This window comes from Lycorma delicatula, chromosome 5 (assembly GCF_047948215.1).
Source record: "Lycorma delicatula isolate Av1 chromosome 5, ASM4794821v1, whole genome shotgun sequence".
In the NCBI taxonomy this organism is placed as follows: Eukaryota; Metazoa; Arthropoda; class Insecta; order Hemiptera; family Fulgoridae; genus Lycorma; species Lycorma delicatula.
The window spans coordinates 46,561,745-46,581,089 of NC_134459.1; the positions used below are offsets into that span (position 1 = coordinate 46,561,745).

The 19,345-nt window shown below is 28.4% G+C and overlaps 1 protein-coding gene across 2 annotated transcripts in view; it reads right to left on the reverse strand.

Annotated features, from left to right (window-relative positions):
• Window positions 1-19,345, reverse strand: part of sli (slit guidance ligand) — a 725,932-nt gene that overhangs the window by 446,211 nt on the left and 260,376 nt on the right. The gene's annotated exons all lie outside the window — the stretch shown is intronic.

Below are 19,345 nucleotides of genomic sequence, written 5' to 3' on the forward strand. Positions count from 1 at the left end.
GTCGTGAAACCACTTCACGTATGACTTTCTGAACTGAACCTGACATGGAATGCATAGAATGAAATTTTTCGTAACAACCGTTACGATGATAACAACTTACAAAATAAATTTTTACTTTTATTAAATTTTTATCTTTTTTGTAAAAAGTAATGAACATTTCTAGCAACAACATAATAAAGGTACATTTTTTATTGATGAAATGTACTTCTTCAAAAAACTGTTAATATTTATACTACTTCTTATTGTGTCAAAAACATTTTATATAATTATCAATCTACAGCGTAAAACTAAGAAAGTACTTTAATTAGAAAAATAATTTTTTTAAATTCTATTGGAATACAAAAATATTTTAATTAAATTCATAAAAACGAAATCGTATTTAAAAAAAATGTAAATAATCTATATTTAGTAAAGTAATACAAAAAATCAATTCATAACAAAATTGAGCTCTAAAAATCGAAATAATGAGGCAAGTGTGTTAATTATACCAATATACTCATGAAAATTTATGTGTTTAAAAATAATTTAATTTATACTAATAATATTTTCTTTTTTACAGTAAAAAAACACAAACAAACCAATGAATAAAAATTCTTCTACTGAAAAAAATTGTTTTATTTTCAAAAAAAAAAGAAATACTAAGAGTAGAAAAAGAAGTTGGAAAAACAAAACAGTATTCGGACCATTGTTGAGGTTTCATGATAAAAGCTTGCAGGGTTCGTGGAATGTAATCCAATTTTCCGGGTGAAAACTTGACAATCAAGGCGTAGGGTGAGTCGACGCGAGTAGCATTAAAGTTTAGAAACCTTCATTGTCCGCTGAACTGGGGTGCGTGCCATTATCGTTTAATTGTAGCACGTAAGTATTCTATACATTATATAATACTGTTTCAAAAAATTCTTTCAATAATTAAAAAAAAAAAAAAAAAAAAATATTGGAAATAATGCGTATAAAGTTATAGAAAAATCAATATTCATGTTATCATTTTAAAAAAACCATTAAATTCTTCACAAAAATATGATCAACAGTTCGTTCAACCATCAGAGAACTGTAGTAGATTAAATTGTATACAGACTAATTTATTTAAATTACCTAGGTATGTTTTAAGGCTTTCTTGATTACTCAGTGCAATTTTTCCACTTAAATTAAGTATTAAAATAAGTCTACGAATTTAGAGAAACTTCAATTATTATTTGTAAAAAATAAATGTATATTAAATACATTTTAAGTATTAAAATAAGTCTACGAATTTAGAGAAACTTCAATTATTATTTGTAAAAAATAAATGTATATTAAATACATATGACATTTATTTGATATCATTCGAATGACATACTGAAATTTTACAGAAACGATTATGTAATAAATGTTGATAAACCACATAAAATATGGCTTTTAAAAATTGAAAGAGAATAAATAATAAATAGCAGTAAGAAAATATTTAAAATAAAATTATAATCGTGTAGAGTGCATATAATGAAAATAAAAGCTTGCTTGTACGAGGCAGACAGTCGCTGTGTAGGGCATTATACACATATTACTTACTCTTTTCTCGTAAGATTAAGCTCATTCAGAAACCGAACAATCTGTGTTTAACTATTATCATAAATGACAAAAATTCTTTCCACAATTAAAATTTATTATTTTGTTTAATTTCAGACAATAATCCTTAAAAATAATTAACTAACCTACAAATACTTCTTATTGTATACAGTACAAAAACGAATGGTTTATACTGGTTTAATAAAATATTATTACATTCCCTCCATCAAGTGAGTCATAAAACGAATTTTATACAAAAATGTTCATCAAAATATTTCATTTGAGTTATATCAATACCTCAGTAATTACTTTTCATTTTCAATAAACTGATTTAGTTTAATTCTTGGCGTGACCCGGCACGAATAATGTAATTGTTTCCTTCTGTAATGTGTGGCGTGTTGGTAAATGAATTGTTTGTGTTTATAAATTTGTATGTTTTTACGTCTTTTGTAAGTGAATGTTTTTTTTTTTTGAAGTGGGTGAGTTTAAATCTACCTATTATAATTTTATGATATTTAGATATATTATTAAGTAAGGTAATTTAATTATTTTTAATTTAAATTGAATTATTACTTGTTTTGACATTTTTACTTCCTTTGACTAAGTAAAGGAAGTATTGTGATGAAAAAAATTTCGGTTTTCAGATTTCAACGGAAATATCTATTTTGATCATCCCTGAATCCATTTTGACTAGTTTCGACGTGACGTCTGTACGTACGTACGTATGTATATATCTCGCATAACTCAAAAACGATTAGACGTAGGATGTTGAAATTTTGAATTTAGGACTGTTGTAATATCTAGTTATGCACCTTCCCTTGTGATTGCAATTGACTGGACCAAAAGTGTTCAAGAAAGCCCAACATCCAAAAAGATTTGGATTTTGGATTTTTTCATAACTGCAATAATCTACCCTCATTGAAAGCTTTTCAACGATATCTCATAAGTGATACTTATTTTCATTGGTTCCAGAGCTATAGCCAAATAAAATTTTATGTACATTTTTATACAAGGGAAAGGCACATCGGTTCGAATGCGACTTCATTTCCTTTTTTTTCTTTAACCATTTTTTCTTTTAATTTAAATATATTGATTTATTAATAATTATTAACCACTGATTGTAAAAATCGTTTTATAATGAATAATAATTAAATAGTAACAATAAAAAAAAGTATGAAAAAATATCAGAAGTTATTAGTGAATTAAAATTTTATGTACTTATAAAAATGTGTATATGTAATTGAATAGGCGTTAAAGGAAGTCATATGGTGTCCACAACACATTTTTTTTTCAATTCTTTTTGATTTTGGTGGGTGGTTAATGGGCGGATTTTGGGTGGAGGGTAGGTGGAAGGCTGAACAAGTTTAAGATAATAATTACTGTTCAGCGTCTAACAAGAATTCCATAAAGTAGGAACTAAAAGAATTAATTTATGTACGCCCCCCCCCCCCATCAGTCAACTGTTATCGTTAATGCACCGTACTACAATTACTTTTTGAGAAACCTGCAAATTCAAATGATAGGAAAACCTGGCACGATTAACTGGTTGGAAAATAACAATTTTCCGCTAAACCATTTAAAGTTAAAACCATAATAGAACGACATAATTAAATCATATAGAAGCTCAAAAATAAAGTACCATTTTGATGAACTATTATGAAAACACGGGCATCAGGTTCTACGACTTTCACCTTTTCATCCCGATTTAAATCCAATCGAGATGGTACGGTCGGCTATGAAAAGATATGTTGGTAGTAATAACATAACATTTTTATGTCAGATATTAAAAAATTACCTGAGGAATTAATCTATGATATGAATACTATGACTGGAATACATGTGAAAAAAGCTAAAATTGAGTATAAGAATATGAAACCGCTAATCGATGAAATTACGAAAAAATTTATCATACATGTAGAAACTGGTAGTAAAAATGTCCGTTCCGATGAAGACAGAGAAGATTGTGAACTTGCACAAAAACTGGACATACAATGCAAATTTCAAGTAAGTGTTAATAATAATAATTATAATAATAACAACAGTAGTACATTCAACATTGAAAACAAACTGTAATAAATTAAACTTGCATAAATAAAGGTAAAAAAATTATTATTATTGTTTTTCTACTAGGTGTAAATGTTTTTAGGTTCGGTAGTAATGCAGTCTCGACCTTCTGTAACATAAGTCTTTATTTTCATTGTATGGACTATACATCTGTGAATGTAAGGCATTTTTTGATATCTTTCAATGCAATAGAAATGAATATATAATTTATTGTTTTATACTATTTGTCAACCTTTTTATGGTAAAAATTCATATAAAAATAAACAAATTATAGTTGCTCTGTCTCTGAAATTAATGATGTTCACACTTTAACAGGTGTAATATTAAAATAAATATAAACTAGATCGGTGGAGTTCAATTAACAGCCTTTCACTGAAACCTTTTTTCGTGAAGTCACCAATTTCTATATTACGCCTCTAATTATATACATTACATTCTGATTTAAAAATTCCTTTCATAAAAAATTCTATAAAATAATTATTTTACTCCATATTTCGGGTCCGTAAAAATAAACTAGTCATATATATTTCAAACCCACCGAATTTTATACGAAGATTTAAAAGTAAGAAAATAAACAAGAACTTCTCTATTGTAATTCGAATTTCAAATATTTTTTCTCATTGCAATGTTATTTCTTTTCCATATATATTCTTTTTTTAATTTACTTATAAAATAATATTAGTTGTTTAACTTTTATGCCATTTAATGTTTATATTTAATATTTCATTATAGAATTTTGTTATTTGTGTCCTTTCAGATAAAAAAATAAAGATCAGCAAGATAAAATATGAGTTAAATGAATAAATACGTAATAAAAAAAGAGTCAAGTAACTCTTTCTATCTCTACGCACGGGGTTATTTTAAACAGATGAGAGTTTTTCATCAATCTGGATAATATTAACAAATAACTCTTAGATGAGAATAATAATAATACATAATTGAAGGTAAATAAAAGTTTATAAAACATTACATTAATTGGAAATATTTTTTATGATGTAACTCAGTCTGAAAAAGAATTTTGCTTTTTACTTTCCCGTCTAAATAGCGCTACAGCAGAGTGACATCTGTAGATGGGAAAACATTGTATGTGCAATTTGGGCATATGCGTTTTTCACCGGATCTTGACGTTTTGGCACCTCAGGAACCCAAAACACCAGATGGAAAATTTCCGGATGTTAATGTTCGTATGTACGTGTATTAGGGATTGGCCTTTAAATCACCTTATATCTTCAGAACTACCTGATCGACTTTGACCAAACTTAGTCAGATTACCTCTATATATGGGGGCATCCATAAAATTTCCAACTTAAAAGGTCAAAGGGTGAAGCTGAACAGCAAGGTCACCCTGAGTATCTCGTAACTTCGCCTAATTAAGGTCATATTTTTCTGAGGCACATTGTTAACAATTAAAAATTAACAATATCTTCAAAATCACTTACACCACAAAAAAGCTGTTGTAGTCGTCTGCTATATTGTGACGTCAAAGGAAAGCGGTAGAATTATATAAATTAATGATATTAAAAGTGTTAAAAAAAGTAATTGGGTCTGGGTGAGTCTCGAACTCGATCAGCCAGTGGACTCGGTACCTGGTGCGTTAAGCCTCGCGGCTACACCAGTCAATCAATCGTACTAGCGAAATTTGTTCTATTTAAGTTGTGAATTTTCATTATTTTTGTTAGTGTCGACTGTCACTGCTAGTATCGCAATACCCGCGCAAATTAAATACGGTATGCGCGCGCTTTAGTTAGAATCATTGAATTAAACAAACGAAAAAATATTATATTTAAATAAAATTATAATAATATTTTAAATTAATTTGTGTGTGTAAGCTGCGCGTCAGAAAGAATCCACAGTTGTAGGACATGTAACTGTTTTGACAGTTTTTTTTTATTATAAGGACAAAAAATTAATTACGCATCATTACATTAAAATAATTTTTTTATAACATTTCAGAAATAATATTTTTCTGTTATTTAAAATTTAAAATACCATTTTAAAAAAAAGACGCAAATTTAAATACAAAATAATAATAAAAATCTTTAAAACTCAGGTATTCAGAATTACGTTTAATGTTTTCAGCGAGTAGCGGTGGGGTTTTTTTTAATAAAGATTAAAATGAAAGATTATTATTTCATTGCGGTTAAAATAACATTCAGTTAAATATATAAGCACATTAAGATAGACTATAAACAAAATTTTATATAATATTTTATTCTAAAAGAACTACTTTTATGATCGTTTATTAAAACAGGTTTGAATAAATTTTGATAAAATTAACAAGACCTACTTTAAATAATTGCTGTATATAAAAAAAAAAAAAATAAATAATAAAATAAAATGATAAAATACCAAACGGACAACCTCATTTACATTAATCTATTTTTTTTTTTTTTTTTTTTATTAGACAGTAGAAAAAGTGACAAAATGCTTAACTGATCTTTAAAGATAAATCCGATATAAAATTTCCTTCCTAAGATTTTATTTGAAATTATTTATTAGTGTTTTATTATTTATGACCGATTAACAAGCATCTTTTTAAATGATTGTTCTCTGATAATAATCGAACAAAAATTATTAAATATCTGAGCTTACGTAAATTAATCCAATACGTTGTAAAGAAAAACAAATATATATAATATATTTGAAAAAAAAAATTATATAGCTACATTTATCACCAAATTATATCTGATCGGAAACGACAGATGACAATTTTAAAAATGAGTAAATAAAGTGCATATTTTATCGCATTTTACGTATAACATAAACTTAATTCTTGTCAAGATAACAAGTACTAAACAAAATTTCGATATTTTAACGATTTCTTAATAATGTATAACCACATAACAATAATTCTTCATATCGCTCGCACACACACACACACACACAGAGAGAGAGAGAGAGAGAGAGAGAGAGAATGAGAGAGAGAGAGAGAGAGAGAGAGAGAGAGAGAGAGAGAGAGAGAGAGAGAGAGAGAGAGAGAGAGAGAGAGAGAGAGAGAGAGAGAGAGAGAGAGAGAGAGAGAGAGAGTGAGAGTGAGTGAGAGAGAGAGAGAGTTATTACATAAACTTAATTTTTTCACCTTTACTCTTCTAAACACCTGAAATTTCGGAGATATGCGGGGACTTTTCTCAAGGAACCCGAAGTCTTTTCAAATATAGCTCTTTGAAAAAAGCAATTTATTGCTGTACTTTTTTGAGCTGTTATTTCGTGAAATCGACGATCAGTAACGTGCTACTCCCGTTCCAAATAAAGACAAATACCCAATTTTCCAAACAATTGAGAGCGAGTTGATTCGCAATGGGTGAATTATTAATTCTTGATGGCGTAAATTCTTCATTCACAAAATCTCGCAATAAATTAAGAGCGAGTTGATTTGCACTGTCTGAAAAAGTGTTAAGGTGATGTTAAAAATATCATTATTTCACGATGCTGTACAGTTGCGTCGTCTCTTTAAGACCTTTAAGACCTTTTACCCGATCACTAATCCTTTTCTTTTTCAGTTCTCATAAATTAGATATTCGTGAATAATATATCTAATGTTTATGCGAGAGTTTTACGGCCGGATGCACTTTCTAATATCTATGAGAAAAAATAGGATACACTAAGTTTAGTTTTAAAAATGCCATACGTCTGCGCGGGGTTTGAACTTAGAAGAATCGGGATGAAAGACGGAGCGATTAAGATCGGCAAAGAAATTATACAATTACGTAATTAAAAAAAAATTACAAACTATCAATTACGTAAAAATAATGTGATATTGGAAAAACACGATAGCATACATTTTCTACCTAAAATACTGAAACGTTTAGTATTATTATTAAATTACTATTACTATTAGCCCTTTTAGCGACAGATTAGTTAAAATGCATCAAAGTGTTTTATCGTGTCTTTTTATACAGTTGTAAATTCAAAGTTATTTTCGTAAAGGGTGTTATAGCCAGCCAACAAAACATCCACTTAGAGAAAAAAAGAAAGAAAACGCTATGTAAATTTGGAAGTCCCTTAAAATTTATCGTTTTAAATTCGCATTTAATGTGCGGTTAGAAAAGCTTTATCGTATCAAATAGAGGATTTATTATTTATTTAGACTGATTTTTGGAAAAGGTGAATATTTAAATTACAAGTTTACAAACAAAAGCATTATTACGATACTCAATAAAGCTTAGTAGAGAAAAACAAAGCATAGATTATATTCTTTTGAAAGATCAATCTGTTTTTTATTAAAAATAAAATTTCACATCAACAAAAGAAATTTGAACTTAGACATTCTCCTTAAATAAAAGAGAAAATATCATTAGTTAAGACAAAACTATTAATTTAAAAAAAAATTTAATTTAAATTTTAAGATTTTTTTTAATCTTAGTCTTTAATTACAAATTAATGATTAACTAGTAATTTAGCCTACGAATAATCAAATAATTTCTATGATATGAACTTACTATATTCTTATGTGCAATTATTTTTCTTACATTAAAACGTAAAAAAAACAAATTTAATTTATTTTTGTATTTTTACTTCCTTGTACGAAGTAAAAGCAGTATTGGGATCGGAAAAAATGTCGGTTTCCAGTTTTCAACGGAAATAACCACGTTGACCATCGCTGAATCCATTTTTACTAGTTTCGGCGTGATACATACGTACGTATGTATCTCGCATAACTCAAAAAGTATTAGCTGTAGAATGTTGAAATTTTGGATTTAGGACTGTTGTAACATCTAGTTTTGCACCTCCTATTTTGATTGCAATCGACTAGACCAAAAAAGCCCAAACCCCCCCAAAAAATTGGGTTTTGCACTTCTTCTTAATTACAGTAATAAGCCCTCATTGAGAGATTTTCAACGATAAATCAAAAGTGGTACTTCTTTTAATTGGATCCTGAGTTATAGCCAAATAAAATGTTAAGTAATGAAGTATTTGGATCTTACGGGAAGGCATATTGGTTCGAATCAAACTTTATCTCCTTTTTTTAAATTTCTTTTCTAATTTAAATATATTGATTTGTTAATTATTAACCTCTCATTTAAAAAAAAAAATAATTACATGAATAATAATTCAATAATAATAAAAAAAAAATACGAGAAAAAATCAGGCATTTTTAATGAAATTAAATTTTATGTACTTTTCGTCTTAAATGAACACGTAAATGTAATTTAATAGGCGTAAAAGGAAGTCATGTGTTGTTCACATCAGATTTTTTATGCATTTATTAACGACAGTTTTTTTTTTTAACTAATTAGTCAAATTAAACAAGGAAATGGGTAACAAAACGCAAAAAAAGCCTTAATAAGGGGTTAACTGTATTTTGCCCAGGTTATCTATTACTCTATAACTATTTATATAATATTTATTTATTTATATAACTATTTATATTAATATAATTTTACTTAACATAACTATTTAAAAAGTCTGATATGGACACCAGATCACTTCCTCGTACGCCTATTAAATTACATATACACATTTTCAAAAATACATAAAATTTTATTTAACTAATAACTTTTAATTTTATTTCACTTTTTTTATTTTTTTATTATTAAAGTATTATTACTTCAAAAATTTTTCTACAATCAGAGGTTAATAATATAATTAATAAATCAATATATGTAAATTAAAAAACAAAAGTTAAAAAAAGAAAATGAAGTCGGATTCGAACCAATGCCTTCTCCTTGTAATATTCAAATATTTCATAAATTAAAATTTGATTTTGCTATTACTCTGGAACCAATGAAAATAAGTATCGCTTAAGATATATCGTTGAAAAGCTTTAAATGAGGGCTTATTACTGCAGTTAAGAAAAAATAAACAAATCCAAATTTTTTGTATTTTGGGCTTTTTCGTCATTTTTGGTCCAGTCGATTGCAATCAAAAGGAAGTTGTAACAACTAGATGTAACAACAGTCCTAAATCCAAAATTTAATATTCTACGGCTAATCGTTTTTAAGTTATGAGAGATACAGAAGTACATACAGATGTCATGGCAAACTAGTCAAAATCAATTCAGGGATGGTCAAAATTGATATTTCCGTTGAAGTATGAAAACCGAAATTTTTCGCGATTACAATATTTACTTTACTTCGTACAAGGAAGTAAAAAAAGTTATAAAAACTATAAGTTGGTAAAATTATTAAAAATGTATCATTCATATGTCATAGCGAGTTATTATTTAGGCATGGTTCGTTGAAAACTCATTTACAGATTCTCTTTAAATATAAATAAATACGTATAAATGTTTACTTCTTGTTTATATAGATCGTTCGGAAAGTTGCTGGGCAGTGTGCTTTATAATTATGTGGTGCATTCTGTTCTTTCGGCGATAAGTTGTTGCCCTATGGGTTTGATGGGTGTTACTCATTATAAAACCGAGACCTCAGTTAATGAGTATAAGATTGAACGTGGTTCGTTTTGTTTCCTGTTAATTCGTTTATCGGAATCAATAGTTGTGAAAAACATAATGGTTCTTTCGGTAGAGGAACGCATTTTTCTCGTTGAACAGGTCTTTCATGAAGGTAAAACATACTTACTGATTTAGTGAAGTACAAGTTTTCTGAAAAGTTTCCAAATACTTCTCTTCCTTATCACAATTCAGTTTGAAGTCATCGAAAAATTTCGGGCAACAGGCTCTGTTGGACTCTGATCCAAGGGGAAGACCACCTAAATTAAACGAAAAGAAGCTGGTTGATATTTTGGATTCTATGGCCGAAAGTCCATAAAAATCTTGCTACCGCACATAAACTTATAATAAAAGAACTGAAACTTTTTCCCTACAAAGTAATATGTATTCAAGAAGTGAAACCTACAGATTATTCCAAAAGATTAAATTACTGCCAATAATTTAAACGTTATATTGACCGAAATTCCGTAGCTATTCTCTGCATTATATTTTTTACAGATGAAGTGTTGTTCATCTGCGAGGATATTAGTTCAAGAAATACACGATTGTTGTTAACAACTAACCCCCCATGAATTATGCGAACAATTTTAACACGAAGTGGATAATCGGAATCTGGGTCGGTGTGAATAGAACGCGCATTGTGTCTTTCTTGTAAATACGGCTAATAGTGATCGTTAGTGTTTGTTTTAAAAAACTTCATTAGTCAGTTAACAGAAGTGGAAATCAATCACGGTTGGTTCCAACAAGTTGGCGCCACAGCGCATATAGCTAAAAACTCAATAACGTTTTTACGAAAAGTATTCGGTGAACGATCATTACTTTTTATGATGGACAGCAGTATATCACAACAGACCACGCACGATTCTAGAACTAAAAACCACAATAACGTCATACGTACGAGACATTCCAGTACATCAGCTGGTTAAAGTGTTTGAAAACAAATGTTGGAGAAGGTCATTTTCAACACCTTTTTTAAAATTTTTCCACTCACAGTAATATCCGTTTTTATAAAATAATGAAATAAAAATACAAAGTAATAATTAAGAAAGTTTCGTTATTACATTTCCATAACACCAGTGCAGGGCAACTATCCGAACACTCTGTATATATGATAATGTTTTATGTAATCATATATCGGGTAGTATATATTGGTTTAATGCTAAACCTAAATATCAGAACATATAAAAGTTGATTCAATTTAAATAATTTAAAAAAAATTACTAAAAATTGATTTTATAAATAGCAAATATTTTATTTCCTCCAAATAGCTGATAATAATTATTACTGAGAATAATTAGTTTTAATTGCAAAAAATTATCAACTGTTTTTTTATTTTTTTATTTTAATCTATTGAAGTATTGCTTTTTTAAACAAAAAATACGTAAACGCAAATTATATTGTCACTGAAGTTTAAAATTGAAAATGAAGAAAAAAATAAATTTTTTGGTCATAAGACATTTAAACTAATTGAACGTTTTTTTCCCTTGTTTTTGCTTTATCCTAAATTATGCATGTTTAAGAATCTACTGAATAAACGGGTATTCTAAAGACTTTTGTGCATGTTATTTCAATTAAGTAAAAAAAAAAATTAATTTTTTATTTTATACACTAACGGGATAACAATAACAATTTATTTTTTTTTAAATATCACGCAACGTGCCAACGTGTCAATTTATATTTTGTTAGAAATACTATAATAAAGTGAGAAAATGATTGTTGAATTAAAGTTGTTATCGTTAATGGAGTGGTGATTGAGAAATTTAGCAAATCCAGAAGGTTAATGTCTGCTTTTTGGTATAACAACATTTGATTATGTGCCACGGATGTTGTCAATCAAACGATCGACGCCAAGCAAAAGTCTGGTTTCCGAACAAATAAGTGGGAGGTCTCCAATTGAATCTCATCAGTTACATCTGCTGTCGATCATCGACTGTTCACGAGGTTTTTTCTTTTTTTTGTATACAAAAGATGATTTATGCATACATTTATTGTCTCAAATCAATTTACATTGAATATTTCACCTGAAGACGAGTATATATATATATATATATATATATATATATATATATATATATATACATACATACACATTCAAGAGCATCATTATATACGCTTTTAAAACCGGTATAGAACTTTATTCTAAGAATAAATTATTCGCCTTTATGGAGGAATGGTATATAAAATATAATAGTGTATTATTAATAGAGTAATAATTCCTCTAGAATTCTGTAATGAAGAGATTTACTCATAAAACATATTCAAGAAACCAAAATTAAAATTTATAGAATAAAATATCAACGAATTTCGTTGTAACGTAATACAATACCACATAAATAATTTAAAATTAACTATCCATAAACGGTACGGAATTTCTTTCAATACTGCACATTTTATTATATACGTAAACAAAAGTATGTATGGTAACCCTTAAATTTAAATAACTTTTCTTTTATTAAATATCGAAAAATGAAAGTTAGCAAATACTCCTACCTCAAAATGATCAATTTATCGGTATGAGACGACCACATTCTTAAGCCTCTCATGTGGGTGGAGAGAGGGAGGAACTCAAAAAGTTTAAATAGACAATTAATTGAAATTTAAAATTTAAGTTTATAATTGAGTTTAAATGGACAAATAAGACAAATAATTTTAAAGGGCATTGAAAAACAAAAATTATCTTGCACAAACTCTATGGAAACCCTAACCAAAATGGTAATCATTTAATACTGTTCAAAAGTAGATTCTAAAATAGTCTACTTTACTTCTTAAATCCTTAACTCAATCATTCTCTCTTTCAGTTTAGCCTTCGGAACCACCGTAAGGTATTATTTCAGAGGATGAATAAGGATGATATGTGTGAATGTAAATGAAGTATAGTCCTGTACAGTTCCAGGTCGATCATTCCTGAAATGTGAGGTTAATTGAGACCCAACCACCAAAGAACAGCGGTAATTATCCAAGATCCGTATAAATAAAACTGCCTTTACTAGAATTTGAACCTTGGAACTCTCGACTTCGAAATCACCTGACTGCGATAACGAATTAACCACTAGACCAGCCCGTTAGGCGAAACCAATGATCGTACAACAAAAAGATCTATTTTTCGGTATAAGTCAGCTAGGTGGGGTGTATTTAAGCCCACTTTAGCTATGAAAATATTAAATAGCCGTCACACTGGTTGTGATTGACGTCCTGAAATTTTTTATGCCAAGCTTTTTATCTTTTTGCAGAAAATTTACGGTATTACTTTCGGTTGCATGGTGGGAGTGAAAAATAAAATTAATTTTCTTAAATTTTAAGGTATGAAGAGTACGAATATATCATTCACTTAAAATTGGGGTTTCCTTATTCTATATATATATATATATATATATATACATATATATATATATATATATAATGGCTTATGGAAAAATTCTGTGGCTCAAACATCTCCAAAACTAGAAGATCAATTTCATTGAAATTTAGATGTGCTGCAGTAGTGTATCTGAAATTGTGCGTGTGAAAATTTTATAAAGATTGGTTAAATCGTTCTTCAGTTACGCTTAATTTTTATGTCGAAAAGTCTGAGCGGGGTAAGGTAAAAACGTAGTTCTTTATCATGCTGTAAGTTGGAACGTTAATGTTTATTTAGTTTTCTCTACGGTATCTATTGTTAGCAATATTAAACAAATTTGAAAAAAAAATTAAAGGCGTTAAAACCAAATAAAATTAACGAAAAGTAGACTTCTTGTGAAGAACTGCGCAAGATTTTTTTTCTATGCCCTTTAAAGTAAAATGTCACAACTGTATTCTTATCGTTTAAACTTTTTTAGTTACCTTCCATGAGCCGGCCTCCGTGGCGCGGGTGGTAGCTTCTCGGCCTTTCATTCGGAGATCCCAGTCAGGCATGGCATTTTCACACACGCTACAAATCATTCATGTCATCCTCTGAAGCAATACCTAACGGTGGCCCCCAGGGTAAAGAAGAAACAAAGTTACCTTCTATGGAAGCGGGTTGTGTTGATAATATACAAAAAAATTAATTGTTTCATGGTAAAAGCTAATACTGAAAGTTTAACTGCTGAAAAATTATTTAAGCTCCCATACTTCAACACCTTCTATATATACGGAAGCAGAATAGATATATATTACATGCCTGTATAAAAATAGGCATAGAATATGTAGCAAATATTAAATAATCGTTGTACCATTAGTAGTAATAGTTTTATTATCCTTGTAACTTTAATATATAACGAAAAAAAACTGTTGTTGTTAGCCAAAATATGATCCTCTTCAGAAATTTTTCTTATTATTCAAAGTTCTGAAATCCTTAAAGTTTAAAATAAAAAAAAAGGTAATGATACTCGGGGTGTTGCCATATATTTTGCACAAAACGTTTTAACATAAAATAACGAAATTTGTAGAGGTTCAGTTAAATGAACTTCAGGAAGACTACTGGATACATTCGTGTTCTTGCATTTGGGCGAAAAGACAGCTACAGTTGTGAAGCAGGCTAGATACAATAAGGGAGGGTTTAAGATAACGTTGGAGCTATCCCCTTACGATTACGTCTTTCTTTTGGGTTACACATACATCCTTCCTGTTTTTTTCCTTTAGGGAGAAGAATTTGTCTTGTGTAACTGTTTATAGTCCGAGAGAGTAATGTACAACCGGTCTTAAACATTTAGAAGCAAGAAAAAGAAATATATTCAAAGGAAGAGAGATGACTACCTTTATTGCCAGCAAGCTAAATACGATAGGGTACGGTTAGAGCTTTCCCTTAATATCAGCATCTTTTCCTCTTTCTAATTCTTAAAAAAAAACCGGAAGTGGTGAAAAAGATGATAACTTGGAAATTAAATCATTGGAGAAAATATTAAAAAAGTAATAAAAAATAACGTTATTCCCGTAAGTATACGATAGAAATAGTTGCTTTACCTCCATATTTAAATTGTAAGATAGATAAGAACGGATCTGAATATAGGGAGGCGCCTAATATTTGATTATCGAAAATTTTTCTACCTAATACAATGACTGTACTAACAATCATACGTTTTTTTATTATTATTATTACGTGATATCAGCAGGTTATTATACATACTGGGTAAAACTTATTTACCAGGTATTTATTTCGCACTGAGCAAGATTTATGAATTCGTGAATCGTTCTGCATGTGTTTAGTATTACATCCTTTTCCATGGATTTGTGTAGTGCCTCCGGAAAAATAAAGCACCCTTTTCCAGTTTTTTTAAATTTTACTTGGAGGGGGAAGTTAAGGAAGGTATTTTAGCATCAGATCGAAAATAAATATTATCTCTACTATTTTTTTTTATTTTACCGTTATTAACCTAAATATTCTTGTACGTTTCATTATGTTCTACTATATTAATAAATACTTTGATTAAAAAAAATATATATTGAAATAAAAATAAAAACAGTGTATTACTGAAAAATAAAATACACTGAACTATGTGACATGAAGGATTTTTAAAATACATACTGATAAAATGAATCAACAAAGTTTGTAATTGCTTGTCTGATAGGAGATAAATGTTGACAGATTCGTTTCATCATCAACAGGGAAAAATTTGTCAAAAAGTGTTTGATTATTAATTGGATGCTAACAACGTTCAAGCACCAGAAAATATTAGAAAATACAATTTAAACGAAATACTTCATTTTAAGTCAAAAACCAAAAGCAAAATGATAAGAAAAAGTTAAAATTAAAAACTAATGATTATTTTTTTAACAACTTAAAACGATGTGTGTGAAATGACTTTTAAAATAGTTTAATATGAAAAAAGTAGAAAAACATCACCTGCTTGAAGTCTTAATAAAAGAACAAAATAAATCGATCTCCAATTGTAATATAGTTCAATGCTCGGTGCTAAAATAAATCAAGGTCAATGGTCTGGTTTTGAAAAGGTTTGCCAGAAGCTTTTCACTTAATGAAAAATAAAAGCTAAGCAAACAATTTACAAATAAAATATAAAAAAAAAGATTAAATAAACTAGTAAATGTTTTAAACATTTCAAGAACCATCAAAGATAGCTTATTTATGCTATCAAAACTGTTAGTGAACTATTAGAGTTTTAAAAATCTGAATGTTGTACAAAACGTATTTTTGGATAAAAGCAAATACTGCAAAAAACTGATGTTCTATAAATACGATTATTCATTCAGTGTTTATTAGCAAGATCTTTCATTCCATTTAAATCTGTTTTAAAATTCTACGAGTTCTAAGTGTGTATAAAGTTAAATCCGATTTTAAGTCTTTAAATTCTAATAAACATTAAAAACGGGATTCGAATACATAAAAGTTTGATTAAAATACACTGTTTTAAAAACTAAGCAACGTTAACCCTGATCATAGTAATAATATTTATAATAATAACAATAGCAAAAATTTGGAGGCTTGACCTAATAATTGTGACATGCACTTAATTATATAATAAATTACTAAAATGAAAAAAAAAACAACATAAAAATTACGTACTAAATCTATTAATTAATAACACATTATATTGCGTGTGCCGGAAGGGTTATTCGTGAAAAAAATCCCCGTAATTTATAATAAAAATTTAAAAAACCGGACACAGAATTACAAAAAAGGCCTGAGATCGTGTGAGATATTTATGTTAATTGGTATTATTACGCAACTTTTTTAAGTTGTGACAAAAAAAGTTATGTTAATCACAGGAACTAAATAATAAAATAAAGGTACAATTATAATGCCGAACCCCATAATGTAAGAAAGTATTTTATTGTTACTCTTAAATAAAGGTTATGTAAAACGTGTAGCTTATAAATATTAAATTTTATTACCTGATAAATATTTTTTATTTTAATACAAAATGAAGAAAAAATGTTTTACTTTTCGTAAATATTTTACCCTAGTTAATTTGTAACTAAATTAATTGCACTATATCTTACTGATGAATTAAAGCTAAATAATTAGCTTCATTATAACGGTAAAAAATCTGATGTGGACACCATATGACTTCCTTGTACGCCTATTTAATTAAATATACACATTTTTTGCTGTACTTTATTTAAACGTATTTCATTTGAATTTGAAATACAATTTTCCAGTTCTTTAATAAAGTGGTCAGTTACACAATTGCATTGTGGTGGACACCACATTTTTTTGTTGTGTCTGTATCGCAATTTTATATTAGTCTATAAAATAATTTTGTTTCACATCGCTCAAGGAGTTATGTGGTATAAGTGAGAACGTGTTGGATAGGTAACCATGCACACATCAGTTCGAATTCGACTTCATATTATTATATATTTTTTTAACTTTTTTTAAATTTAAATGTATTGATCTATTAATAATTATTAACCTCTGTAAATATTTTTGAATTAAAATGAAAAGTACATTAAATTTTGTTTCACTAACTTCCGATTTTTTCATGTTCTTTTTTTATTGTTATTATTGAATTATTATTTACTGTAAAAAAAAGTTACAATCAAAGGTTAATAATTATTAATAAATCAATATATATAAATAAAAATTAAAAAAAGTTTTAACAAAATGTATATGAAGTCGGATTCGAACCGATGTGCTTTCCCCTTGTAAGATCCAAATATTTCATTGAATAAACTTTTATTTGCCTATAACTCTGGAACCGATGAAAATAAATAACACTTATAATAAATCGTTGAAAATCTCTCAATTGAGAACTTATTACTGCAATTAAGAAAAAGTCCAAAATCCACATTTTTTGGATTTTAAACACGTTTGGTCCAGTCGATTCAATCAAAATGGGAGGTGCACAACTAGATGTTACAACAATCCTAAATCAAAAATTTCAACATCCTACGGCTAATCGTTTTTGAGTTATACGAGATACATACGTATAGACGTCACGCCTTTACTAGTCAAAAGGGATTCAGGGATGGTCAAAATGGATATTTCCGTTGAAATCTAAAAATCGAAACTTTTCACGATTAAAATACTTCTTTTACGTCGTACAAGGAAGTAAAAAATAGAGGTTAATCTAATTTTCTGTAGCTTGTAATTTCATGCATCAAATATATGCAATTTAATCTTATTATTGAAAATGAGCCTTCAGAGAACTGATTATAAAAAAAAAAGTAAAGGAAAGTTTTATAATCTTTTATTTTAACTTTCCATTCTTGTATAAAAATCTAAAAATAAACCCTATTCATTATTTAAAAAATCTTTTCTTATTGATCTGGCTCAATTCAAGTACGAACTAGTTTTTAAGTAATAGTTATTGTATTTAGTAATGAATAAACACCTGAAACTTTAGAAAATTATAATAAAAAACAAATTAAATTAAAAGATTGAGTTAACGAATGGCGTATTGTAAACAAAAATAACCATTATTACTCAGCCGATTAAGCACCAATAAGTAAAATGTGATTAAACGTATTCCTATACGATCGAATAAAGTAAGGTTCTTTTGCAAAAGAAAATAGTAACTTGCGCCTAGTATTCTAAAAGCAGCAGTTTGTAGATCCAGCTATTTATTACGTGAGTATCGTAACTTTTGTTTCCGCAGTATTTAAAGTAGCGATAATTTAAAGTACTCTTGCCGATTTGTAAATTATACTCTTGTCAAACTCCGTAGTGGAGTGGTAGCGTCGCCGCCTTTTTATCGGGAAGTCCTGGGTTCGAATCCCGGTCAGGCATATCATTATTCATACGCTACAACTTTCCATTTTCTCATTTCCATGTAAAAGCTTCTGTGGTGTATGAATTCATCAATAAAAGGTACTTATATGTTGTCAGGGGACCACTTGACATGAACTGATTTTAAGAACCGTTAATTATTGTATTTAAATATTACTTTTGTAATTAATACGTTGTATATTTAACGTTAATTATACGAACTTAGGTATCAAAGCTATTATTAACCTAACGAACGCGTTAGGTTATGTTTGGTTAGATTGTGTTTCGATGTTTTTTTTTTAGTCTCCGAGACCACCGTTAGGTATTGCTTCAGAGGATGAAATTACAATTTTGTAGTGTGTGAAAATGCAATGCCTGACCGGGATTTAAACCCGGGACCTCCAGATGAAAGGCCGAGACTATCACTCGCACCACGGAGACCGGCTATATTATTATCATAATCTACCGTTCGCTTCACTCGCTAAACTCATCTAATCAACATTGAATAAACAATTATACACAACTTATTAATAAAAAAAGTGATATTTAGAATAAATACGTACAAAATAGCAACAGAAAACAGCGTAAATCGATTGCTGCCCCCATAAACACATAAATACAAAAAAAAATTGTTTCGCTGATCATCAACAAACCAAAAACAAAATATACCAGTTTTACTTAATTTTTAAAATAATTATATTTAACTGAGATACTTGGAAAATATC